At 40.5% G+C, this 27904-nt stretch overlaps 1 long non-coding RNA gene across 1 annotated transcript; it reads right to left on the bottom strand.

Annotated features, from left to right (window-relative positions):
• Positions 1-958: 958 nt before the first annotated feature.
• Positions 959-27904, bottom strand: LOC128808107 (uncharacterized). Its single transcript, XR_008437372.1, has 4 exons — positions 27828-27904; positions 27528-27629; positions 6065-6188; positions 959-1075 (listed from the first exon to the last, which is right to left on the bottom strand). It is a non-coding gene; the product is annotated as an uncharacterized LOC128808107 (long non-coding RNA).

Consider the following 27904-nt stretch of genomic DNA (forward strand, 5'->3'; position numbering starts at 1 on the left):
CTCTGATAAAACCACTCTTTCCTTTCTCACTGAGGGGGGCCAGAGCTCTCCTCCCAGGCATGCATTTCTTCCCATTAGTGGCTGTGGGAGTCACAAGAGCTCATCAGGGGGAGAAAAAACTCTTAAGGGAAAGAAACCTTTGACGAAATCCAGCCACCCTGTGCTAGGGCTCTGTATGAATTCTAAGAAGTTGGATCTAAGGGAAATGAGGGCGTATTTGCCCAAGAATTTCTCTGAAGTACAGAAAAGTCCGTTTTACTCTGTTGTGGCTCTGAATGTGATGAAAACCTCAGATAAGGCTTGCTCATGACTGGTATGTTGCAAAGTGGCAACCTTGTTCAACTCTGGTAAAAACTGAAGAGAATGTAAAAGATAAGTTGATCCCTTTCCTGTGATTTTGCCAATGTCATCCTGGCCTGTGTCAGGAAAAGTGTGGCCAGCAGGACCAGGGCAGTGATTGTGCCCCTGTACTGGGCCCTGGTGAGGCTACACATCGAATCCTGTGTTGAGTTTTGCACCCCTCACCACAAGAAGGACATTGAGGTACTGGAGAATGTCCAGAAAAGGACAATGAAGCTGGTGAAGGGTTTGAAGCATAAGTCTTACCAGCAGGTTAAACATAATCAGATGTGTGTAGGTAACAGCAGCCTAATAAATAGCCTAACTTAATTTCATCTGAGTGAAATATTTACTTTTTTGATTCATCTCTGTTAGTAACAGAACACTGATGTGATCCCATTCTTCTAATTACCTCTGGTTCCTGATTAACAGAAGAGTTATAACCTCTGTAAAGGCCTCTCACTCAACAGCCCATTAGGAAGAGGCCAATGATCCAAGCAAAGGAACCTCATTAGTTAAACCACACATAAGTCAGCATTCAGTCACATGCAGGGAACCAAAGGGAACCAAACTCATAGCCTCTCTCCTTCAGAGAGAGAAATCAGACAGTACTTTGTTTATTTCCTTACTGCATCACATCTCTGCTGTCTTATGCTGGAGACCAGCTAACTCTCTTGACTTCTTTGGAGTTCTTCCAGATTTACATCACCCAGCTTTGGATCTCAGCACTCCTTTTCTGGATTAAATAGAACAACACTTCTGATATTTGTTCATTTCTTTCATTATAAGAGGATAGCTTTGTTGTGTAATTAACATGCTGGTAATTAAGGATTCCAAGTTGATATACTAATTTCCCTCTCTCTCTCTCTCATATACACACTCTTTCAAAATGTTATCAGCAGTAATTGCATTAACATCTTTTCTTTTCCTGTTCCCTTTGGGAGTTTATTAAGCTTTCACTTAGTCTTTTTCTCATGTCATAAATATACAAACATTTCCTTCACTACTCTGAAAATTTGCTTCAGACTTGTACACTTTTGAGCAGCTTGACCCACTTCCTGTGCAAACACAGGGGAATCTTCAGTGCCATTCATTTTTTCAAACTTTTAAATGGAAGGTGAAAACTTGAAAGTTATACTCTATTTTTTTTCCACGGATAGAAGTTCAGATAATTCTTGTGATAGCAAGATCATTCATGTTGATGCACCAAGTCTGCAAAAATTGAGATGGATTTATGACTGTGAATTACTATAATGAAACTCTAAGGAAGTCTTAAAATTGTCCTATAGACTGTTCATTGCTTGTGGAACATTTCTTTTTAGTGGTCAAGGTATAGAGGACTGTAAAATAACCAACAGTTTTTTCCCAGTATGATAAAATGCATGAAACAAAGTTAGCAGACAGCAGAGGATGGTTCATCTTAGTTCTTATTAATTTTCTGTCTATCATTTCCTTAGGCTTTTAAAATATTTTATTCCAAGTTTGAACTCTATGGCTGAAAGTTACAATGGGGAGCTTAGTCTGTGTTGCCAGTGAGTTTAAAAGCTAAAGTATTTAGCTTTTAAATGCTTTAAAAAGCATTTTAAATACAGGATTTTTTATTCAACCTTACAGCAGTTGTCCCCCCACCTTGGTACCCATGCAACAGAATTTCTCCCATGGTTATAAGTCACAAGCAACATAGTCTTTTGCTCTCACTGTTGGTTTTAGCTTTCTCTTTCCCAGCCATAACACATTCCTAGAACAATGATGTTAGGGATCCAGCCCTGGTAAATCCTTGATGGGCAGTTGGACACCGTCCTTTAAGCTCATTAAGGTGTAGCTACACTTTGTTTCTTGCAGTTTTAATGCATGTGAATCCCTTTAAAAACAGTCCTAGTTTCTAAGCTGAAATATTAATATTTATTATTGCCCTACTGCCCCAGCTGTGAAGAGTGAGGAGGAAACATGATCCATGACTTTGAATCATAAGCTTGACTCAGGTATTGACCTTGACCTGCAACTTCAATTTGTCCAAAGTCAATTCCCAGTACATGCCTGAGTCTGAAAATAATAGCTACCCATTCATCAACACACTCTGACAAGAGTGCTCATTCTTTCTTCCTATCCCTTCACTTTCTGCTGCATTTTATCTTTCATCTGCATTTATTAGCCTGTCTCTGTTTGTCTGGGGAAAACAAATTTGCTGAAATCTATGACCATAGTGGTAAAATCACAGTGTTTGGTTGCATGCCAACTTGATGCTGCTTAGATGATAAAATGGGCTGGGAAAGAAACAACTAGGTTTGTAGCTCCCTTATGTGTATAAGTTTAAAAAGGAGTAAATCTGCATTTTTTTTCCTCTTCTGTGACTTTGAATTTTGCCTGAGACCACAAATGTAATCCCTGCTTATGTTCCTGGCCAGAAGGAAGGAAGGAAGAGCTGCTGTCACTGCCAGAGCAAACCCAGGATTCTGTTTCAGAGCAAACCCAGGAAGTGAGATGTTGCTGTATGGTTGGAAGGACAAACTTAAGGCAGCTGCAGTTTTAGGTCTTCGCAGAGAGTGCCCACCCTGTACAATGTGGGGGAACACAGTCATATCCAAGCTGTTTCAGGGATGGAAGTGATCCAACTGTGTTACCACAGAGCTAATGCCAGGCAGTTAATGCCTCCTCTATGTTGTCTCTGTGTTTGAGGTAGAAAACATCTCATGCTGTGGTTAACTTGCATGACACAAATATTTATGCAAACTATTTCAAGTGCTTGGGAGGTAAGAAATTGCTAATGTTTGGTGTGATAGAGCCTGATGAATGGCCTTTTGTTTTGTCAGGTGAGACAGCTGATGCTGATGCAAAGAAGAAAAATACACCCAAAGCTCTCCTTGCCCATGCTGCCCAGAGATGAACATTTCCATTTCCACTGACAGGCTGCAGTGCGAACTACATGCAAAGCTGATATTTGGTTTCTCATTTTTTACATCTTAAGAATTTTTTTTCAGGAGTAGACTGATTTCCTTGGGATATGAAATACCAAAATGCCATCCTAACGGAGACACACAAGGAGCCTGTAACTAGTGGAGAAGATTATAGGTCGGGGGAAAACCTCAAAACTGATACAGAAAAGCTGAATGCATCAAAGAAACATACAGTTTGTTACACAAGGTTAAGCTATCAGTCCTTTAATTTATCTGTTATGTATTTAATGCTATTTATTCAGGAATAAGGCTCTCTGTGGGATCCAGTCAACTGAAATAAAGGCTGTATGTGGGGCAAGGGTCTCTCTGCTGATGCAGAAGTGGGGAAAGAGAGAATCTATGATGAGAACATATGGGATTTTTAGTCTGAATGGAAAAGATAACCCACTACCTTTGCAGCAGCCTTATTTTGTTTACTTTCATACAAATCACAGTGTGTCCTCCATTACTCTGACATGGGAGAATTCCATGGAAACAGCAGGACTCCATTTAAACTCTGATGCCCAATTTCCCTGTCAAGCGGAAATCAGTGTGTTGGTAACAGGAGACCCATTCAGAGTATCACTTAGATATGTTGCTTGTGCAAAAGCCTCTGGAGGAGTGCAGTGATCTGCCCTACCCCATCACTGTTCACCTGGACATGATCCCACTGCTCCACTCTTCTTTCCTTTCTTTCTTCTATTTAGTCAGCACTATCTTCAATTGCATTGTTCACTTTCTCTGCCTGACCTCACATGTAATTATCACCCTCCCTGTCTGGGGGGTTATACAGAGAGAGAGGGAATTGGCAGTGCCTGGATAAGTATCCCAGTTCTCTACCCAAAATCAGGAGCATTCATGTAACTGGGAAGTGAGGCTTATTTATAAACTGGAGCAAAAAATTCTAAAAAACTGAGAGGCAGACAGAATTATTTGAAGACACTTTTTTCATGTCCAGCTGAGAGGGGAGAGAAGAGAAGGGATGGAAGAAAAAGAAGAGCCATGAGTTCCTTGCAGCACATCATAGCCCAGATCTTTTCTCAGTTTATCTTCTCATATGCCTCAAGCAACTACCTTTTTTGTCCAATTAAAATTGGTCAAGAACTTTAGATCTCTTTCTGTGGATCCTACTACTTAAAGGTAAACATGGCGCTCCATGGTGCTCCTCTGTGCTCTATCCCAGAGCATGGGCAGACCGAGAGAACATTGATCCCACACTTCTCAGCTGTCTGCCTTCCACTGAGGAACTAGAATATGACCTGCACTCTCCACATCTCTACCCAACTCCAGCTGTCAAGGTCAGCTCCCAGCTATGTTCCTCTGTAGTAAGTACATTTTTCTCTTTCTTAGGATTTTTCATAGAAGTACACAAAGACAAAGAAAGAAAAAACAATTTATATTTTTACTCTTTGTTTTTCCCATGTGGAAAATTGTTTACCTAGAGTGATTATTTAATTAGATTCTAATGAGAATTGTTTAGGCCTGATGGCCAATCAAATCTACCTGTGTTTAGACTCTCAAGAGAAGGTCACAAGTTGTGAGTTAGTTAAATATAGTAGTTAGAACAAGTAAGTTTGCAGTTTTAGTATCTTCCTTTAAATAGTATATTAATGTATTATAGCATGGTTATAATAAAAAAAAAAATCAATCAGCCTTCTAAACTAGAGTTAGACATCATCATTTCTTCCCACTGAGTTCACCTACATTTTACAATATTCCTCTGTCTCCCAGATATGCTCCAAAGGCAGAAAAAGCCAGGGAAGGAGCAAAGAATACACTATGTTGGTGTAAAAATCAGAAGGAGTTTTGAGACAAGTCTGTTGAATGTGTTAATATTCTGCAGGGTGAAAAGCTCCCTTTAGAAAGCTCTTTGCAAGAGGAGGTAATTTGGAGGGCATCATTGCAGTGTCACAGGAAGACCACCACACCAAGATTTCTTTCCTTGAGCCATTCTCTCTGATGGCAAAAGTTGGGGACACAGTCATCCTCCAGGGCTGTGGGTCCTGTGGGTTACGTGAGGGCACAGCAGTCCCACTAGGCACACACCTCAGTAGCTCCTGCACGTGATGCTCTCCCTCCAGCTAAATATTCCCCTGCTATCACGTCTATGTAGGCATGAACCCAACTCCTCTCCCCTTGCCTTCATACCTGCTCTTTGCCTACACCCACGTAGCTGCAGAAGGAGCTTAGCCCTCTCTGACATTTTTAGGTGGCCCTTGGACTCTGCAAAGTCCATACAAAAGATGCCACACAGAAAAGCTTCTTTTAGTCTTCAAAGCCTGAGAGACCAAGTCTAATCTTAGAAGGATTTCAAGAATGATACAGGGGTTTGATATTCAGAGTATGAGCTTTTTCAGAAATGCAATTTATCCAGCCCTTGCCATCAAGTTTTTCTTTTCTCTTTTTCTGGGTGCTTTCCAGGCTTTAATATATTTTTAAGTGTGGCCCTCAAAGAAAGGTATAAGTAATTCAGACAATGGTGTCAGAAAGGGAATTGTTTTAATGGGAAAGGGGATGCAGAAGAAGGGAGATGTATTGGGAGGCTAAAGAATACACCCTAAATTAATGTAATCCAGTATAGATGAGTGTAAGACCCTGGAGCCCTGGATTCCCAGTCCTGGCCTTTAATCACTGCATATCTTTTCTTGTCTTAAACCATAAGCAAATCTTAGGCTGCAGATAAAGGTTTCAAACTAATCATAAATTACTGTCAGTCCTTCCCCTTGGCTGGGATAAGGGCTCAAGTACACATACACTAATCTTCCTAAAGGCTATTTAAAAAAGATTCTTACTTTTTAAAACCTTGTTATCTTCTCTGCATATGTATCTTGTATCTTTGGCTGCTGGCTAGTGGAATCTCCGTCTGCCTGCTGCAACTGCATACTGTGGGAAAACAGAGAAGTCCTTCTTGCATAGCTGAAACAATGGAGAAGCAAGATCAATTTATCTCAACATAGCAGCAAAGCAAAAATATCAGACCGCTAGTTTATTCCTGTCAACCTCACTTCAACATTACAAATTACATTTTCTGCCCAGCCTGTCAATCAGGAGCTGTAATACATTTAGGAAGGTGCTTTCTCTTGATGAACAAATATTTCCAGGGTGGGAGGAAGAGGGAGGAACCTGACCAGCCTCACAATTGGGTTGGGAAGGTTTCACAGAAGACCCTGCAGTGCCAAAGGCAGCCAGGAACAGAAAGCAACCTGGAGACAATGCTGAAGAAAACTCAACAAAGAGCACTGCTAGAGTCCAGCTGTTCTTTGTATTGCAGAGAGACATTGCCTTTTGTTTACTGTGACCACCTGCAGCATTGCCAGGGAAAGCCCAGGTGATCTTTGCATGCCCTTTGTAATCCCTCATGCCCCATCCCTGCTGTTTGCAATTTTCCCAGTCTGCTCCAGCAGTAGCATTTCTTGTGCTGGGGAATGTGCCTCTGAACCTTTTCTGCCTCTTGACATAACATGTCAAGAGATGTACGGAAGGGACCATTGCAGCCTTTCAAATGAATCAACTAAGCCCTGTTCTGCATGAGTCAGGTTCATCTTCTGTGGCGGAAGGGGAGGGAGGGCTTTATGTAATGTGATAGAACCCATTGGGTTCCTGATGCCATTAATGAGAAGAGCAAAAGATGCTGTTGCAGGAGGTTTTGCCAATAGAGTCATAGAATCATTTGCCCTGGGTAGCCTGTTCCAATGTTTGATCAGGAAAGGAAAAACTGGGAACCACTAAATTGGGAAGACAGAGGTGGACTAGGACAGACAACATTGTGACAATGAGATCTGAAGGCTTGAGACAACCTCCTTCCCCAATTTCCCCCCCCTGCAAGTGGAATTCAGAAATCTCTGTCTCACTATTTCAGAGTGCCTGCAAGTACCTATGAAACCCACAAGCAGCTCTTACCCCCTGCTAACCCTGCAAGGCTTTCCAGCACATAGAGAAATAATAATAACAACAGCATCAACAACAAAATTAACCAACACCACCACCATTCAGAATTATAAGGCTTCAAATTCAAATGGTCTGTCTTAGAAAGTGCCAGAAGTCACCATCATACAAAACTTAAGTCCTCCCCAGTTCACACACCTACTTTTACCAGGAGCTTGTGTCTTGTGTTACAAAATACTACCCTTTTAAAATGAAACCTGAGCTATTATTACTATTATTAGTAGTAGTATTATTTGCAATACACATTTTAATCCAGTTAGAGTAAGGCAACCTAACTAGGATCAGGCTTGTCTCTTTTAGAGGCTGTACTGAGAGGAAAAAAACCAGGCCTGTGCCTAGGGAACTTAGATTAAAATTCCAAGTTAGTACAGGGAAACTCCCATGTTTTTTGGTGACAAATGGTGATACTTGCTCTTAAATTTGCCTAGATCAGTGTAGCTGGAAACTAGCTGTCAAGAAGCAGTTCTGTGGGTCCTTGCAGATTAGCAACTGCTGTGTGGAGTTGACAGAACTACTATCTTTAGCACCAGTGTTTTGCTATCTCTGTATTTCCAAGTAATTTTTGAGCCAGAACTCTTGTGGAATAGAATAAGTGACATCCATCCATTGAGCCATGATCTGAAATATTAAAAAATCTATACATTCTCTGTCTGATGGGATGGGTTTTTATTTCCCCTGTGATGATATGTGATTGCCTTTTAAAGGGAGAAGCAAGATATACCAAGCAATGCTAGTGAATTCAGAAGTATCTCATTTGAATTTGCCAAGAAACTGGTAAGCAGAAGTTAGGAAAAAGTGGGATAAGCTGCATCATCCCTTCTGAAAAATCAAAAATCTATGTTGCTCTTTCCTAGTCACTGAAACTGGGTCTGCCTGCTGCTGCCATCACATAACCACCACACCAAAAAAACTTAATGTTCCCTCTACCTTCCCAGGCAGCCAGAAAAAGTGGGCTGCAATACACAGGATGATTAGACAGAAAAGTTATCAGTGTTAAACAGATAGTTCAAGGAAATGACTAAGTAATTTTCTGAACTATGTGCTAGCTTCCCGAAACTCTCAGTTGAAAGTCACAGAAATTATATTGGCTAAAAAAAAACCTTTGAGGGTTTGTCTTTCTGTGATCCTTTTCTTAGAAGGGTAGTTCTAGTGTCAGTAAAAGAGGAATTCTGACACTTAATGTAGCTTTCTCTGCATGTGTGCACGTGTGTGTTTGCAGATAATACAGGGATTTTCCTATTCATGACAGCTAACTAATATATTCTGCATATCTAAGGCATCCCTAACTTAAACAGTCACTTTCTAGAATCATGCATACATGAAATTTTAGATTGGGTATGTTATGTGATTAATCCTGAAAGCATTTCTCAGTACATTTTCATCTGAATTTTGAATGTAACAAGCTGCATCATTGTGATACACACCACAATGTTTTTAGGTGGCCTCCCTTGGCAAAGCAGAGACAGAGACATTGGCTACTGTCTGACCAATCTGTAATTTGAACAGACTATCTAAATGAACACCACTATCCCCTTTGATCTGGGAGTGACTGACACCTTGCTATATCTGACATTCAGAATGGAATAAGATGTTCCAGCTGGTGCTAATAATGCTATGTTGTGCTTATGCCTGGCAGCAAACTGCTGTCCTCCAGTGTGTTAAATAAAGCTTATAAGGTTGTTGATTTATTAAGAGTGGATTAATCATCCTGATAATTGGATTAACTGGTTTTGTTTATATCAATGTAAATTAAAATAAATTGGGTTAATATTTATTTTATGTTACACTTTTAATTACTTGATTTGACAATTAAAGCACATAAAATTGTAAAACAGGAGGACTGGAGGGTGAGGTTTTTTTTCTCTCTGGAAATCAGGACCAGGTCTCTGAGGAGTTCTGAAGAAGCTAATACCAAGCAATTGTGTGTCCCATTCATAACATATGCAATGAATCATTGGTTACTCTAACACTTGTGACACCCACCTACAGAGGATATACAGGCCAGTTTTGTAAAAATACTTTGGTACCTAACAATACATAATGAAATTTAGTTTTATTTTTTAGAACTGTGGACACTTGTCTGCATCTTCAGGCACATTTGATGTGCAACACCTTTAAAACTCTAGACCACTTAACTTCTAAGAATGCCAGAAAGTCTGGGACAGAAATAGTTTGGAGAGAACCATGTTGTCCAACCAAAGGAGATAAAATTTATCACATTTTCAACTACATTGTTAAATTTGAAAGGAAAGAAGAAATCTTTAAACTTTTTCAATCTGAAAGATTTGGCAACTCCCTTTTTTGCTTTTCATTTTGTACCAATTGTCAAATAGGCTGAATTTTCAACATGTTGATACCTGGGGGAAAAAAGAAGCCTGTTAATATTCTCAGTCAGCTTTGATGCAATCCCACTGACAGGACCAGCAATGCACATCTGCTGTATTTCAGATTTGTAACTCCCCCACCTCATGCTGGTAATGATTATCAGTATGGTGCTGTATAGAGATGCATATATATACAGAGAATCTTAGATCTATATGTATGTAGGTGTAGATATCTAAAATACATAGGAATGCATTTCACAACCTGCACAAGGGAAATCAAAGAAAACCCACAGACATGAAGGTGGAAAGACTGTTCAGCAACTCCAGCACAACATCTGACATTCCCCATCCACCAATATGCTCACACTCATCATACCACAGCAAACAGAAATGCTTCTGCTGCCCAGGTGTGGGTGACCAGAGGCACTGGAGGAGATGCGGGGATGCTCAAGACAGAGTTCATAATAGTGCCAAGAGTAGTGCTGGTTTTCTTGACTTAGGTTTGCCTCCTGACACAGCTGTTGCACCTCTCCAAAGCTGCATAAATGGTATTCCACAGCAAAATGAAAGAACCCTGCAAGCAGTAAATAAATATTGTATGACCCTGCAGGTATACGCTGTGCTTGCTTTCCAGATGTGTTCTGGTGATTTAGTTAGCAGAAATGTTCTGCCAGACAGCTGCAAGGGAATATTACATAATGGTTATGGAAAGTGAATTTTGAACTCTCTAGAGACCTTCATCCCACTGTCACATTTGCCCAGCACAGGCAGAGAAATACCCCCACTAAAAACAAGTCAATGTTCCTGTGAATCCCTCCACACCATGTGTGTACGGTCAGTCCTGAAGCAGCAGGGGAAATAGCTTTGGAGAGAAACAAGTGGGCATTTCACCAGCAGCTCTCTCCTGCCCTCTTGTTTGCACTTGAGAGGAATCAGTGACCGGTGACATCTGGTCTTTTGGCTGCTTTCATACAAATGAGGAGGTGAAGGAGGGGATTTCCCTGTGTGCCTGACCAGGGATGGGGCTGCAGCTGGGAAGGAGTTCGAACACATCAGGTGGAAGCCTGAGACTGTAGCCATGCTGAGAGCTCAAGTCCAGCCAAAGGGCCCCAACATGCACAGCCAGCAGCAGAATAAGCATGCACAAAGGGTTTGGGTCTCCTGGGAGGCACCAGGGTCCTGGCTTGCAGTCTGGCTGCATCTGTCACACGGATTTGGTTTTGAACGCTCTCTAGGGGACTGCCTGAGGATAAGCTACACAGGCAACATTGCTCACAGGAAATATTCAGGGAGTAACGTATGACTGGGAGGATTGGTCCTCACACAGCCTGAGAGTGGGGAGGAGACGAGACAAATTTTGGCAAGTAAATTACTCATCATAAAATGCATTCTTCCATCCCCCCAAAACACACCAGAGTTTATCCAGAAGGTGGCTATTGCATGTACAAGAGAAATGGAGGCTCTAAGGCCTTTCATCAATGCAGGACTGCCTTATTGAGTCATCCTGATGATGAATGCCTGAAGCCTGCACAAAAGTGCAGTGCAATTACTGCTGAGTAATAGCAGCAGGTGGAGCTTTTCAGCTGCAGCTGGCATGTGAGAGGTGACGGTGAATCAATCAGTGTGGAAGAGACCTTGGTTTGGGAGACAGAGGGGAAATATGGAGGAGAGTTTTTCCTTGAGTAGCCCCTGAATTTAGGGAAGAGGGAGCTTAAAATGGTTAAGAGTGTTATGAGTGACTGGAGTCAAATTTATTGTTCACTAAAGCTGCACCTGAAAGGAAATATATCTGTGCTCTGTAGAGCAAAGTGGTAACTATACCTGATTAAACAAGGAAGAGATAAAAACTCTAACAGGGCAAAGGAAAGAAGTGAGAATTGAGCATGTATACTTGAACAACCCCAAATAATTACAGCAAGTGCAGTCTGCTGATCTTTCCAAGAGCTCCAGGACCTTTGGGAAGGCTATTTTGAGTACTATGAGGTTTGTCAAAGTAAAATGCCAAAGAAGGTGAGAGACTGGGCCCTCATTTTCTTTCAGTCAGGATGTTATTTGGTGTTTTGAGTGATTTTCTGCTTCTTTTCTGGAGAACATGAGCTGCTGAGTCTCTGAAAGCACATCACTGACTAGAATAAAAAAGGCTTGGATTTCAAGGCTTGGCTGGTACTCTCATGACGAAGAATTGCCCAACTGTGGCTGACACAGATGTACCAGGGGAAAAAAAAAGCAATAAACCACTCTTGTTTATTGCATGGGGAGGGATCCTTTTTTTATGCTTGAACTAACCAGTAATTCTAGCCAAGGTTGCAAACAACCAAAGAAGCAGCTGGAGCCCAGCCTGCATAGGTTGGTATGTTGAGGCTGTCCATGTTTCCTTCACATCCCACAGCTCCTACTAGAGAGCAAGAGCAGAGCAGGGCTAGGACTGATGGGCTGGAACAACCCCTGAGATACTCTACGCTTCACATGCCCATCAGTCCTCTGTGTTCCGCTGGTAGTTGACATCCTGGGTTGGACAGTCTGGTCTGGAGACTGACAGAAAGCTCATCAAAATCAGATACTGGGGTAAAGAATAAAAAACATATTTAAGGAGAAGAGAGGGAAGCAGAGACCATGGATAAAATTGATGCCAGCCCTTATCAACCTTCTGATTGAAAATGACACATGATGCCTATAAAACCTACTTAAAGCTCCTGTGTGTAATAGGGAGCATTCTTTTTTCCAGAATCCTGAAACAAACTGGACAATTATATATTAAACCAGATTTTATTTCTGTTCACCTGTGTTTTAGAGTTCTGAGCTGTGCATGTTAGATATTATGTCAGGCAGAAACAGCAAATGGATTATTTATTTCTCTGTAGGGAAAAGGCTTGACCAAAAGCAAATGAAGCAGAGGTTCTCTGCTGCTACAGTGCTGACTGGAAATAAGGAATAAAGTCCCACTTTGTCCTGTGCTCAAAGCACCAGTGTTGGAGCTTAGAGACCTGTGCCTTGGTCCAGAGTTATGCCACAGGCAATGAACTATGTTGGGAAAGTTGCTTCAATGCTCTGCAACACTGCTTTTCTGTATGTAAAAGAGGAGAACTGGTAACTAACTGATCCAGAAGGTTATTCCAAGGTTAGTGCTGGTGAATCATTTCAGTACCTTATGATAAAAGTTACTGTAGAAATGCTTATTATCATAACCTCAGTCTTCCCCAAAGGTTAATACTGGCAGAACATAAGGAACTTGCCATCAAGAGTCAGGATGTTCATATTTAGGCAGAGACTATTTAAAGATCAGTCTTGTATCTTGCATTAATTTTTCATTATTTCTCTTTTTTTTTTTTTCTTTTATCAATAGGAAAAAAAAATAGGAAATGGATGAATGAAGAAAGACTTTTCTTTTTCCCCACCGCAATGTCCTCTTCATTTGCTCTCGTATTCACTGCCGGTCTGCTAGCTAAGAAAAGGTGTGCACATTGACCTATTTTAGGATATGTATTCTTGCTCTGGGGGAGATGCAGAAGACAGCAAGAATATAGGAGCTCTCTAAAGTAATTTCAAACAAGGCATGAAGATAGTTATAATTGTCCGACCAGTGCATGAGGAGGGAAACAGTTATTAATCACTAGGGCTTCCCTTCCTTTCCAGCATGTAAATAAGCCACATATGCCTTAATAAAGGGGTAGACAAGAGAATGGGTCAGATGGACAAACTGGAATTGAAATGGCTCACATCTTCCCTGGCTCTGGCTGACTGGAAATACTCTTTAGTATTCACGCTGACTGAGTGAATGCAAAGGAAATTTCTTCCTAAAAGATGTGGTAAGAGACCCAAAAGCTTCATGGTAATGATGAAGTTTGAATCACATGGTCTCACTTAAAGGAAACACAGACCCTAAATCACTGCCCCTTCCCTCCAACCTTGCTAAAAGGAGAAATGCTTATTCTACCTGGCTGTGGTTACTGCTCTGGGCTGAGAAGTCTGCAGCTGCAGATGGCGCCTGAGTAATCAGTCCAGCATTCATGTGACAATCCCCCTTGACTACTGCCTTCCTGGGGAAAATGAGACCAAAGACTCTGATCTTCAGTGCTCTTCTTGACATGCAGTGAAAGGAAAAAAATGAACAAAAAAAATCCTCTGCAAGTTTGTTTGTGTTCTGTTCCTATATTTGAACCCATTGTGGGAATGGCTAGAAGAGGATTAACACTGGCTATCCTCTCTTCAATCTAATCTCCTATTGACTGAGAAACATCACATAGGGATGTCTTGAAGGAATTAATACAAATCCTTTTAAAACTCTTCAGTGCCTTCTCTTTTCCCTTCCCCCTCCTCAACCCCAGCCCCTTCTCCCTGTGCCCCCTTATGCTGAATTTGTGGCAGAGGACATGGCCAAGGAGGAACATGGGTAATCAATTAAGATGCAGACTTTACCATTTGAGATGCATTATCATGGTCCCACTGACACCTCCTGAAACACAAACTCAATCTATCACATTGCAAATGAATTCAAAGTGGAAGATTAAAGAGGCAGAGAGGCCCACAGTTTCAACATAGAATTCAATTTAAAAACAAAAACAAACAAACAAAAAAAAAAAGGGTGAAGAAAAAAGCACGAAAGCAGGAATAGCAGAAAGAAGCCTGCCCCACCTATAGCCAAATTTTACCCTCTGTCCTATAATTCTTCCAATGGAATCAGATAGGAACAAGGATAAGTCAGGATAGTCTGAACCATGACCCGGGTAAATAAATGGACTTTTGTCAGTTTGAAGTACAATGAAAGCATTTGCACACAAAGACACTTTTCTGTTTTCTATTTAGCCTCCCCAAAAGGATTTCTCAGGCACAAAATGGATTGAATGAATGTGTATTTGTTTGTCACCTGTGGTCATTCCAGGTCAGCAAAGCACTTCACCATTAGTCTGGGGTGAGCACTAGGGAACTAATAGTATTCAGAGTACCATGTCTTCCATGGCCACAAGCCTTTGAAGTACAAAAGTTTACTCCTCTCCAAGGGGGTTGGTGCTTGTCAGTACTCATCACCATGACTTTAGAGAAGGTAAATCCACTGCAGACTAAAAGCAAAGCTGTAACTCTTGTTACTCTGGCAATTTTACAGAATTAGAGTAGATACTTTTACTGCCTTACTGCCTTAATTTTCATTACCCCCTTGCCTCTCTTCAAAGGTTGAGATTAAGATCTTTCCCAGCCTGTCCAGCATTCCTCAAAGGTCATAGCATAAAGAATAGAAAAAATTAGAAGGTATTTTAAATTATGCAAGACCTTTTCTTCTCTTCTCTCAAGTTTTCTGCAATTATTCTGATGTATTTGTATTTATTAGATCAATACCATAAATGCATAAAGCTTTGATATGAAAACAAAACTAATACAACTTAAACCAGAACTGTGCATAAGTATGATCAATATGTAGGCCAATCCACAAATAAGAGCCCCCAGATTACATTCTCATCTTTATCTTGGCTCCCTGGGCTTGTCCTTAGCACACATCCAAATTCTGTGTGTGGAAATCAAAGGACATGTAAGACTGAAGGCAGGGAATGAAGCTGAAGTCATATTTTGGATCAATTTTTACCCACTCCAGCAAGGGGTTTGACTTTCACCCTAGAAAACCACTGTCTGCTAAAACCTGTCTGCCATTTCTAACTTTCTCAGTAAAATCATAAGGAGCAGCGGTGAGTCTGCTGAAGAACTACACTAATTACACAACTGCCAGAAAAATACATATCCTCTTTCTTTAAAATGAAATTGTTATGTAAATCCCACCATTGGGAGCTTCCATGTGTCACAGTCTAGAGTGGCTGAGGTACCAGAGGGAACGACAACTGCGAGATTCGCTTGCTTCCCATCTGTTTGCTCACGCAGAGCTGGTTAAGGAGCCCTTCCAGCAGAGACAGGAGACAGGCACACGTAGAAGATAACAAGGACATGCTGTGGATTCTTTATCAGCCATGGTTCCATTTGAGATTTATTTTAGTGCTGGAATTAATTTGATGCTCGTGAAGGGGACAGGCTGTCAGCACTGACAAAAGCCTGCCTGACAGCCAGGAGGCAATGGGTGGATTTTTTGTATGTAGGCTCTGCCTGGACCCCTGGTTCCTGGTGTCAGCACACCAGCTGCCCTGGTCTCTGCCCAACTGCTATGCAGCCAGCAACAATCCTGATCCTAAGTTTTTTCATGTCCTAACATTTTCAGTGAGGTACTTGCCTAACCTTTATTGATGGGCAGGGTTGAGAGGGAAAAAAAAATGAAAGGAAAGAGTTATACAACCTGGAAATTGAAAGAAACAATTCTTCTGAGCTGCCAAGGAAGTTCAAGAGTCCCAGTGCCTTCACCTGGAGTCCCTGGTTTAGTGACTGGTTTAGTGACTGGTTGAGTTATCAGTCACTGTTGGTAGTGTAACACTATAAGAAATGCTCTGGTTTTCTAGAGTTCTCACTTAGAAAGTGGTACTGAATTCCTGGGATGATCTCTCCTGAAAGAAGGTGCTGAGGAAAATCTACATATGTGCTATCTGAACTATGAATTTTTTTCTGTTTCCTGTTTCTGCAGTAAATATTTCTACTTTTGCCCTATGCAGGGCAAAACATTTTTGTTGACTTTTTGTAAAAGCAATTTCTCTTGTAATTCTGTTCAGAAAGCCTAAAATGCTTCAGCATACAGTTCTAGTTTAACCATTTTAGAGTGGATTTAAAAGGCTTCCAAAGTAAACACAGTGCTCAAAATTAGCCTGAAATATTGTATTTTGTATAATCCACTTTGGAAGGCTCACTCATTACTACAAATATGTCAAATTCTTGCAGCCTCTGGAGTCATATACAAATTTTTTAACAATGCACATCAATGTAATGGCAAACTGCCATTTTAGAGACCTCAATCCAAATGTCAGTTCTTATTCCTTGCTAGCATCCCCTCAAGTACTGATGCCTGATCTTACTACCTCCACTTGTGGGGAAGGCAGAAAAGACTCTCCTATTAATTACCTCCATCAATAGTGACTTCTAGATTGTAAGGAAAGAGCAACTGTCCTGTTTCCTATCCTATCCCTGACTTTCTTGTTCAGCCCAATTAGGTTAAAAAAAAGGAATATATAGTGGCCTTCCACATTTTTCTGCTAAAGTTCCACAGATATTTCAGAAACATGGAAAATTGCCAACCACGGTGCTTTTATTTAAAAAAGGGAAGAATACTTTTACTCTGCCTCAGCAAAGGAGCAGAGAGGAAATCCTACTGCAAAAATCCAGACATAATCTATCTTTATGCATCTGCAGTGATGCATCTGAAAAATAAGGGGCTAGCAAAGGATTTTCTTTAAAATAAGAGAAATTCATAAACTGGGCCAGACGTAGCCCCGGTGTGGAGGTTTTGGCTGCATGGCAGTGCAATATCTCTCTTGTCTCACAACCAGAAGCACACTTATTTAATCAGGCAGCACTGGCAGGGAAAGAGAGAATCTACATCTCATTTTTATTCTACCCCTGTGAATCCATTCCCAGGAATACTGATGACCCTTCATAAGAACCACCATCTGCCCAACAGAGAGGGGAAAGACATATAGAAATTAAAAAACAAACACTTGAAAAGCAAAATTATAAGCTTGAAATACATCAGACTCTTGCCATGCTAACACACAAGGACATCCTGAATGCAGAACTCTGTTTTTCTGTGATGGAAACTGCAGAGCAAAGGAATTTGGGTTTCTACCTACTGCTGGGTGCATTTCCATTTCCAAAACAATACCCTGGAACTTAGTTTTGTTTTTTCAAGGAGGCCTTCATACACCTGAAATCCTTCCATTATCCCAGAACTGAGAGAGAAGAAAAGGATTTGCTGGGTACATATTCTGTCAGTCCATGTTTCTGAGCATGCTGTTTGATAGTTAAATAGACACAGAACTACGCAATACATAGTGCTGAAAAGCACATACAGAGAAGATAACCTTGTATTTCTTTACTTTCCTCTATTCTTCTTTGTCTCCTGCTAGTCCTTTATTGCATTCTGATGAAAGATATGTAATAAGGATCTTCCCTCATTGAAGTTCATATATTACATTAAGATATTCCCCAATTTCAAAAACAATAACCCATGCTGGCTCAATCCATCATTCCCCTCAGCATGATTTTTTGTTTGTTTGTTTGTTTGTTTGTTTTGTTTCTGGAATACCTGGCTGTATTATAAATTCAGAGACTTACCTAACAAAAAAAAAAAAATTAATTGGAAATTCAAAACTACTTGATACTACACTGTATCAAGGTGGGATTTTGAAGGGAAAAGATACCCAGAAGCAGGCCATTTGTCTCAGGAAGCTGGGAAAAATGCCAGCTGCATGCCAAAAACACATGCACGTGTATGGAAACATCATACTGAGACATTCAATAGTTCAGCTGTTTTGAAAAGCCTGCTTCTAATTTAATTTTGAACAGAAAATGCCTCAAACTAACTGACTTGATAAAAAGCCAGAGTCACTGAGACAGTGTAATTACTTTTGCTTCACATATTTTAGACATCAGTGGTCCTGCAGAGGTGGCTGGAAGGTGTGCTGTGACAGACAGGTAAATAGCTGTGATGTCTTCACACCTCTTATTCTAACTGTTCTTTATCCTTCTGCTCTTTCTTCTTCAGTCTTCTGGCTTCCACACTCATGCCCTTTACTGTCTGACCAAAAAAAACCCTAATTTTTTTAGAAACTGCTTGACCCCCACCTTGCTGGCAGACAAATCAAGGTAGCCATAATAAATTAAAATTAGCTACCAGGGTGCCATTTCAGATAGAAAAAAAGAGTAATTTTTAAAAAAGTTTAATCTATAAGGTCATCAGAAACCATAATAGTGCCAAGCAACTTTTAACTCATTTAAAGACATTTGAGTGGTCACTTCTTATGCCTGAACTCTCTGGAATTCCTTTCTATCACATTTTAGATACATTTTTTTTTGCTGACTGAGGAGTTGTAGAGAGCTTCCTACAAAGTCAGATGAGCAAAGAATTTATCCATCCTATTTACATCTTGGCAGCACAGATTTGTTTTTATGAAAAAGGATCTACCCTTTCCCACCTCCTCCTGCAAAGTTAACACTATGGTTTGATACTCCCATCATAAAATGACTTCCTGGCCTCAACAGCCAGTCCAAAATGTCAGAGTTTTGCAAGTTCTTGCTGTCAGGAAATGAAACATTTAGATGATGAGGGTCTTTGGACACACTCCTGTAACTACAGTGGGATGCAGCACAGTCCTGCTGTTTTAGAGGCAGGAGGAAGTGAGCAGTCAGAGTTTATCTGCTCACCTGCTCCCGCCGTTCTGTTGTGCACTGGTTCACAATGCACTCCCTCCCTCTTCCCTTTCACTTCTTCTGGAGGCACTTTTTGCCTGTTCTTTAGACATGTTTTTTATACCAAGGGTTTGTACTTGATCAGTTCCCTGGAGTTTTCCTAATTCTCTCTTCTTGAACTGTTCCTTTTAATTTCACGGGTGTACCTGTCCTCTCAGCAAAGCCTTTCTAACAAAAAAAAGCTTCAAAACTTCTCAGCTGCTTGGCATTTTCCCCACTCAGCATGACAACGTGTGCTTGCCTTTCTGGTTTGGGGACTGCATGAGTGCCAAAGCTCCCTGCTTTCACAAGAAGATTTAGGGATCCTCTCAAGCAAATAATTAACTGGTTACACAAAATTTTGGTAGATTTAACACTCAAACAGTGATAATATTTTCCATTTTAAATTTCCAAATGGTTTAATCAGGCTAAATAGGTTTCTAATCCCTGTGTCTTTCAGGAACCTAAAGTGGGTACAATGTATATTTGTATGGGAATTAATGAAACAAAAGAGCCAGCAATTGTATTCTGTTCAAAGCATAGAAGGAACAATACTCACATACTGGGACCTTTAAAATTTCTTCACAGGCATGTTTTAGAAATAAAAAAATAGATAAAAACAAACAAACAAACAAACAAACAAAAACACCGAAACACCATTATTGGAGATCTCTACAGGAAAAAAAGATATGCATTCAATTTTCAAAATTGAGTAAGATCAAATAAATTTATAAAGAAACAGATATTTTATTGCCAGAAAGTTATATCCATTTTTTCCTTTTGAGAAACAATAAAAATGTATTATTATTATATATTTTCAAAAAGAAAAATCCTTGTTTGGATCAAAAATCGCTTTTCATTGGAAAAATGAAAACCCACTAATGAAAACACACTAATCCCATATACTTTTTAAAACAAGTAATGTGAACATAAATGGGCTATTAGTTACAGCAGACTTCCCAGGACAAACCACATTTTAGGACCAAATTTAACCCTGTTATGAGCATTGGAATTTAACAAATTGAACTAAAAATAAATGTGGAAGTTGACTTTGTTTTGCATTTTTTTAGCAGTGAGACAAGTGCCATGAATTCATACCTGGCTGTCATTCAGAGATGCAGAAAGACTGGAAGTGTTGAATTTTATTTTTACCTGTATTTTGTAATGAGGAGGAAAACATTCTATTTTTAGTCGTAATTTCTCCCACATCACCTCCTTTTTTCCTATTTTAGACAGGACTGACGTTTCCCAGTGCGGCCCCTCTAGCCAGGTATCTGCAGGATATTTCAGATCAGGAGTTCAAACACACTGCAGGCTGTGCAGTGACCAGCTGAATGAACTCACACCTCCCACAGAGCCACTACCTTTAAAAGTACAAATGGAACTTCTGACAATTCAGTGTCTCAGACTGTGCAGTTTCTTCAAGATTTGCAAGCCTGAGTCTGTAAAAGCATTTTTTTCAGAGCAGACCTTTTCCCAGCTTCCCTGACACTGTGAAATAAAACATTTCCTTGTAGATTCTGCAGCCCCTAGCTCAGAGGGGGATTACAGAGCAGCAGCTCCTCTCAGGTCATGGACCTGCTTGGTGCTGATGTGCCAACACAAGCTGTGATAACTTGTGGGTTTAGGGGCAGTGATTCCCTGGTTCCATTTACAATGTGCTGGTCAAGATGACAGTTGTCATGAGAGACAGGACATCCCCTAGTGACACACTGATTTCAGGCAGCAACAGGGACCCAGGGGTAGAGCTCTGTGATTCAGCCCCATAATGAAGACAGAATAAATAGCTTTTCTGGGCAAGGATTTGGTTTCATTCTAGCTTCAAACAGAGGCAGGCTTTGCAGTGCCATCTGCCTTCCCGTGCTTGTGGCTGCCCACTGGTGCCTATGACTAAGATACCACTGGATCTTTGAACCTGTCAGCACATACAGCAGTGTTGAAAACATAGGGTGCCTCCATTGAATGACAATGACTAAATACCTGGCAGCTGCAGTGCTTCATTACAAAGTCTACTTTTCCTCATAATCTGTACTTAATAAATTAATTTTGCTTTGCTTTCCCCCTCTCATAAGAAAATAGGTAATGTGATTTATAGATGATAGAATTTCCACTGTCTTCAGAATAGGTATTTCAAAATGTTTAAGTCAAGGACTTTTGTCCCAGGAAGAGGCTTCTGCCACTGAATTGCTGACAAAACAGTTGCTTTCACCAGGAAACAGCTGTCAAATATAGATTTGTCTCACGAGTAGTAAAATAAATGATAATTTGCTAGGCAGCAGGAAGATATTGGAGACCAGGATTCACAGGTCTACCCTGGGCATGGGAGGGAAGTGTGGTGTAAAACTTACAGGCAATACTGAGAACATGACACTTGATTTGAAATGCATCAACCAACATCAGCTAAAGCAATTTACAAGGTGAAAGATCTACATTGAACCCCTAATGCAGCTTGAACTGTCGTCATCCATTAAGGGACTTTGCAAGAGAAAGAAGCTAATAGGGCCTGTCTGGTGGGCAATTTTGGAGATACAAGATTTTTGATCAACACGAAAGGCTGCAACGGGCATGGAAATAAAAGGACTGATCCATACAGGTATTATCCAGCCAGCACAAAACACTCTCATTACACCATTCTGGATAGGAACTCTTACTCTGCTGTAATTCTAGAGCCCTGTCAGCCTTACTGACAAGTTCATTAGTCAGTCTGTGGTCCCCTGGGCAAAACTCAGATACATGTGAGGGGCTTTGTCATCCAGACAGTTTCCTAGCAGTTACAGAGACTTACAAGATCATTTGTTGCAGCTGACATATTTCTGTGTCTGCATAAAATGAATTCACACGCTCTATGCTTACATGTTTGCAATATACACTTGATTTTGGTAAGCCCCTTGAAGTCTAGAGTAATGGGATGATGCCCCTTTAGCCAGCTTGTTCTGCTTTCCCATTGCCTTTGTTATATTTCATCCAAAAGCCAACAGTCTATGGCTGTACATGTGTACAGCCAGGCCTCATGCTGCTGAACACTGCTAACAGACTTGGGCACTTGCCTCCTACTGGGCCCAAGGGGTTCATTCTTGTGATCTTTGAGGGAAAGAAACATTACTAACACTCAACTCACTCTCTGAAGAGAAGCAATAGTCTCTGGAAAAGCACTGAGAGATGTGGCAGGCTGGGGCTGCCTGGGTAGCGAGCCCCATCAGCAGGCTGTGGGGAAGACACTTCCATGAAATGCTAAAGCGCTTCAGTCAAAAGAAAGGCCTCATGATGCAGCTTAGAAGTAATTTGGCTGCCCTCAAAATGAGCATCCATTCCCCACACTACTTTTCCAAAGCCTTAGGAAAAGTAATCATAGGGAACTGAGTGCCACTTCTGGGCAATGGTCATAGCACTTCAGATTTCTTACACATTTTTCATTTTCTTCCCCCCACAATAATGACTTCACCAGTTTGTTGAACTTTTCAGCCTTTCAAATTACATGGAGTTTTCATTAATACTCTAACAAAAAAAAAAAAAACCTTTTTTGCTATAAGTTCTAAATCGCATTCAGAAATAACTCAATAAGCTTCCACCTATTGCAGAATGATTAAGCTGAACCTAGCAAAATCAAAAAAAGCCTCAAAAAACAGAGTTTTTCTTATTATTATTTTCTTTATTTTTCTTATTTTTAAACTACTTGTATCTTTAGGGCAAAGGTAAGTGTATTGTGAAGGAAGGTCTTATTTTCTCCAAATCAGTTATCATAAAGATACAGGATGACTGGATATTGATTTAGTTGAGGAGTTCTACAGAATTTGTATGCTTGTCATCAGCACAAAAGTCCTGATTTTTTTAGGCATGCAATTCTTGCTCCTACTGCCATTTAGCCATGGGCTAAATTTCACTTCCAGTAAGTTTTACCCATTAACCACCATTGGCCTAAAATATATGGTTAACTGTTCAACTGTTAGGCAGTTCGGATTGGAACTGCACACAGCCTTTCCCTTGTCTTAAGAGATTGATATTAAATACTCTAATCTGAGAAAAAATAAATTGTGCATAATATCTTCAGTGAGCTACCTACTCGCAGAGCTCCAGCAAATTCTTAAATTTTTGCAATATCTAAACACATGGAACAGAGAAAAACAGTTAAGCTGGTGATGAAAGGGAAGTGAGTAAAGAAAGGCTGTTTCAGAGATGAAGACAGAAACCGTAAGTTGTGTTTCTTCCGTGTTACTGATTTTGAGCCCTGAATAAAGGTGTGTTTGGCCCCTTTCTTGAATTTTCTGCTTGCAAACAATATGTGTAACTTCTTGTGATCTTGCTACTTTTCTATATGACCTTAGGAATCTCACCTCTGCAAGCTGTATTCTGCACTGCTGAACGAAACAGGCTATGTCTCGTCATAGCCTCCTTACTAATAGCTGCTCTTACAGTTTCCAGGATTTCATCCTGAGCAGCAGTGGCGACAATCACTGTCTGCCCTTCATCTGCCACCAAACAGCTTTTAGGCTGCTTTCTGAAGTGAAGACAACCATACCTATGCAATTGCACTTGGCATGTCAACTTGTTTATTCTCTCCATGCAACTAACATTCCTAACTTTTGAACTTTGGCTGATTTCAGCTAAATTACCAGAGGAACAGTCATCTGAAATATTTTAAGCTCATTTAAACTGCTGTTGATAGTCTTGAAGAGAAATATATTGTTAGTATCCATGAAAGGAGAGAAATGTGAAGAGTGTAATTTCTAAAGAGGAAAAGTCAATTGACCTTCACACCGCCTTCACACCTTTGGAAACCAATCCAGAAAGTTTTATGGGTAACCAGACCGCCTTTGATCTGCCACTCACAGGAAGACTTGCTGAAGGCAGTCTCAGCTTTGCTTACCCATGGAGATATGGAAAAAGTCTCCAAAGAATTCAGTTTCTCCAGCCCCCTCTCTGCCCCTTACATTTGCATCCCTATTCTGTTGTGCACATACAGCAGCACTCTCAAATTGCTGATTAATGTAGCCAGGCTAAAGATGAGTTTCCCTGTGGCAACTTCCTCACTTTCTACCTTTTCTGTCCTTGCAGGTGATGATTTCAAACTACCTGTGCATACCTTGCTGCTTTAGCTTTCCTCCAAGCCTAATGGCTTCTTCTTTTCTAGTAAATTTAGGCTTTTTTGAGCAGCTGTAGGTAAGAACTCTCTCTCTGAAGTTGCCAAAGGCCCTTGGCCATACTTTTCTGCTGTTTTATTCTCAGATCTAAATGTTATCAGTGTGGAACAGATTTTTCTGGAGAGTATGTTTCCTGGGGAAATGCCCTGACTTCCCAACACATGCCAACTGACAGTTTGCCAAAACCATACCCTGAGGCAAGAATTAAATTTAGGCAAATGTAAGTGCCCTGAGAAATACAGGCCAGAAACAGAGCGGACACAGCAAGCAGACAAGAAAATATTTGATGTCAGCAAGAAAAAAGATACCTAACTGATGGGAAGTGTTTCCATTTTAATGGAAATTTGCTTTTTGTGCAGATGTAAATCCCAAAGAAGAGATTACTCCTCCCTTGGCTAATGTGAATATAGCCTTTCTGTCAGCAGTTCTGTTCACCTGAGTTTAAAACCCTTCCAGGATGGTTTGGCTTTACAGGAAGAAAGAAAACAGTCTCAAGACCAATAATGATGGGGAATTTGGGATCCTTCAACTCTAATCTACACTCAGAGCTTCGATGTTGCCTAAAGACATCCCCATGTGTAACTACTGCCCTCCTGCTATTGCCAATGATTGTTCATACATGTGTCCCCGTTGTTAGATAATTATGATGTGGTATCTTAACAGGAGCATCATTAATTCCCAGAAACTGTAAAAATAGCTCTCTGACCCCGGGTCCTCTTGAAATCTTTCACCTGTTTGTTGTATTTTTAGGTAAAAGTTACAGCTATCCATTTTATTTTTAATATGAGAAATACATGTCTTTGTTACAGTTTAATAATTAGCCATCCCTTCGACTAAAATTTTAGAAGCAATTAATGTTTGACAATGGACAGAATGTAAAAAATACAGCAACCATGTAAATTTTATCATCTTTTGCCCACCACTTCACGTAAAGCAGAGCAGAATTCAAACTTCTTGTGGCTTTCATGTACGATTCCAGTGTTTTAGCTCTGCAGTGGTTTTACCTGCTGTACTTCACAAAAAAAGGACACTTCTTTGCTTTGTTTCAGATGTGGTATTCAGAAATCCCTTGGCACTAAGCCTTTGGACAGTTCTGCCACTGTTCCAGGAAAGCTCTGTGACCTGAGTACTTGTTTTTGAAGCTTAATAGATCAGCATGTCCAAACCTAAGCTTCCTCTTAAATGCACTTTTTTTTCCTGCCAAGGTCCTTTTAAAGGCATGGTGTCCCCATCAGGGTGATCTTTTCTCCTGCTCTTGCAAAATCTATGAAGCATGCCACATCAGTGATGCCTTTCAGCCTCTCTCCTTTCTTCACTTTTTCAGCTACCTCAGTGGTGTTTAAACCCTGTATCTCAACATTCCAAGTTCCCTGAATTAAGGGTTGTCATGCTAACTTCCAAAGTAGCAAACAGGGAAACCTAAGGCCTTTGTCAGCTCTGATCTGGGAGTAAAGGATGTTGTCTAGAGCAACTGAAGAATGTTTAATTATGCATTTTTTCTGTCTCCCTGCACTACATCTACCTTCTCCTTTGGTCAAGTATTTATCCACAATCTTCTTGAATCCTTTCCAACAGTACTAATGAATAGCATCTCAGGCAGCTTTCCCTTTCTCTTTCCCAGATTCTTATGTGTTGTCTGTCCCATAGCTCTCCTAGCACTATCCACAGTTCCTATCCAACGTTCTCTTCCCCATGATTCCCATTCTCTAACCAAGCCCACAATCAGCAGCTGACAAGGCTGTCTCCCAAGGACAGTTTTCATTTTCCTCAAACTACCACCACTACCTAGTACCATCCAGTTTGTCTTCAAGGACAGGGATTGCTCTCAAACGAAGTATTTCTGATAATTCTGTCTGTTTTGTTCACTGGGCTGGATACCTAACTGAGGTAGGAATTCCCTCTATGTGCAGCCAGGTTATACCATTAGCCAAGTCACTCGGCTCCATAACTCACCTTGCTATAAGCCTGCAAGCATTGCTCCCTTTTTCATCACTCCAAAAGTTCAAAAACACCCAGCCTAGCAGATGGACCTGTGTGTTGAAACCAGTGAGCTGATCTTTGACCACCCTGCTACCAAAGCAATCATTCTGCCATTATTAGCATTGAGCTGTGAGGAGGCACCCCTAGTTAAAGACTGAAAAACTAATATTGGGCTTGCAGAAGCCATTTCTTAATGATCTTTCCCAACCCTCCAGAAAAATCTCATTAGCAGCAGCAGAAACCCTGGAGCTGTGCAGAACACATCCAGCATGTGTTGAAGGAGACCATTAGTTTGCCTCCTGATGAAAGAGGCCCATGAGTCACAGTGTAGAAGTCACTTAGGGGCCAGCAGAGATTTTGAGAATAGTGAGAAAGGATATTTAAGCAATCTAAGTGGAAACCCAGCAGCAAAAGAAAAGTCACAAAAGGGGTAGCTGTAGACATTCTGAATGGAGAACAAACAAGCGGAGTGTCAGGTTTAGTATTTTTCAGTTTTTGAGGCAGAATGCCAGTTTAAGTTAATTTGGAGGAAATATCAACATGCAGTAAAAAATAATCTCTGTTACATGATACCTCTTCAAAGAGAAGAGTTCAGCACCTTTGGTACAAACTTGGCCAGAACTTGTTCAAAGTTTTTCTTTCTCTTTGGCAAAATAAATGATTTTACTTTTCCACTGAGTAAAGTTCAAGCAGGAATTATTCCGCCCTTATCTCCTCAGTGCAGAACTAAAACATCCAAATGAACAGATGTCAAAATACCTTCAGGATATTGTAAATACTTTTCAAGTTCTTCTGTTTCAGACTATATCCAGCTAATCTAGTTAGAGATGCTGTACCAAAATCACACTTGAAGTTTTGACCTAGGTGTCTTTTACATTTACATTCCTTGGTCACCCTTATTTTTAATGATGCTCAGGAACATTTAAGAGATTCAGCTGTTTGCATCTCTCCATTCTCACCCTCTACTTCTCTGTCAGAGTCAGCCTTCATCTTTTTCAGGGAAGCAATACTTGCAAAGTGCCAGGTATGCTCAGCTGACATTTAACTGAACAGAAATTGGGCTGCTCAGTCTCCTGAAATAACTGCACAGATCTTTTTAGGACTTTCCAGATATACTGACCTACGATGGACTAATTGGAATTGGGACAAAACCCTTACATTGATTTGGCTTGAGCTAAGCAGGAACAATAACGAAATTCTTCAGAGATTATGGCTATCCTGAGGGTCCTTGCTTCTTATTCTCCTATCAGACACAATTCTCCTATAATCTGGGTTTTGTTGTTGGTTTTCGTGGTTTGGGGTTTGTTGTTGGTTTTGGTTTTGGTTTTGGTTCTGGTTTGGTTTGGTTTTGTTGGGTTTTTGTTTTGTTTTTACATAAAGGCTACCTTGTCCCCAGTCAACAGGGTGACATTAAGGCTGAATATTGCACTGCCCATTTTCAAGATTTTAAAAGTCTCACACTCTGGTTTGTTGTTATCTTAGCTAGCTTTCAAACAAGATAAGATAAAAAATTATGCTTATGAAATCTAAATGCCAGAAAGTCAAATAAAAGGAAACCTCACCTTATTTTGGTCCCAAAATTCAGCTGCAAGATACTCAAAGAAGATTTAGGACTGGTGAGAGCTGCTGACTTTCCATAGCTGTTTCTTTGCAGAGTCTGTCTCCTGTAAGCGCGACACAGATTCAGAGTTATCCTTGGTCATTTACATAATGGTGTTCACCTCCCAGACTCACCTGCAGATGTAGAAAGTAAGAGGATATGCCTAACAGCAGCAGAATGTTAAATAAATCACAGGTATCTTAGACAGTCCACGCTCTCTTTATCTGAAGAGGAGAGCATAGGATACAAACTGGGTGCATACCTTCTCCTGTTTTGAAAATCCAAAGAAGGGGTTTAAACCTGCCAACAGTAATTAAATATTTTCTGATCCCAGATGCA

This window comes from Vidua macroura, chromosome 5 (assembly GCF_024509145.1).
Source record: "Vidua macroura isolate BioBank_ID:100142 chromosome 5, ASM2450914v1, whole genome shotgun sequence".
NCBI classification, from domain to species: Eukaryota; Metazoa; Chordata; class Aves; order Passeriformes; family Viduidae; genus Vidua; species Vidua macroura.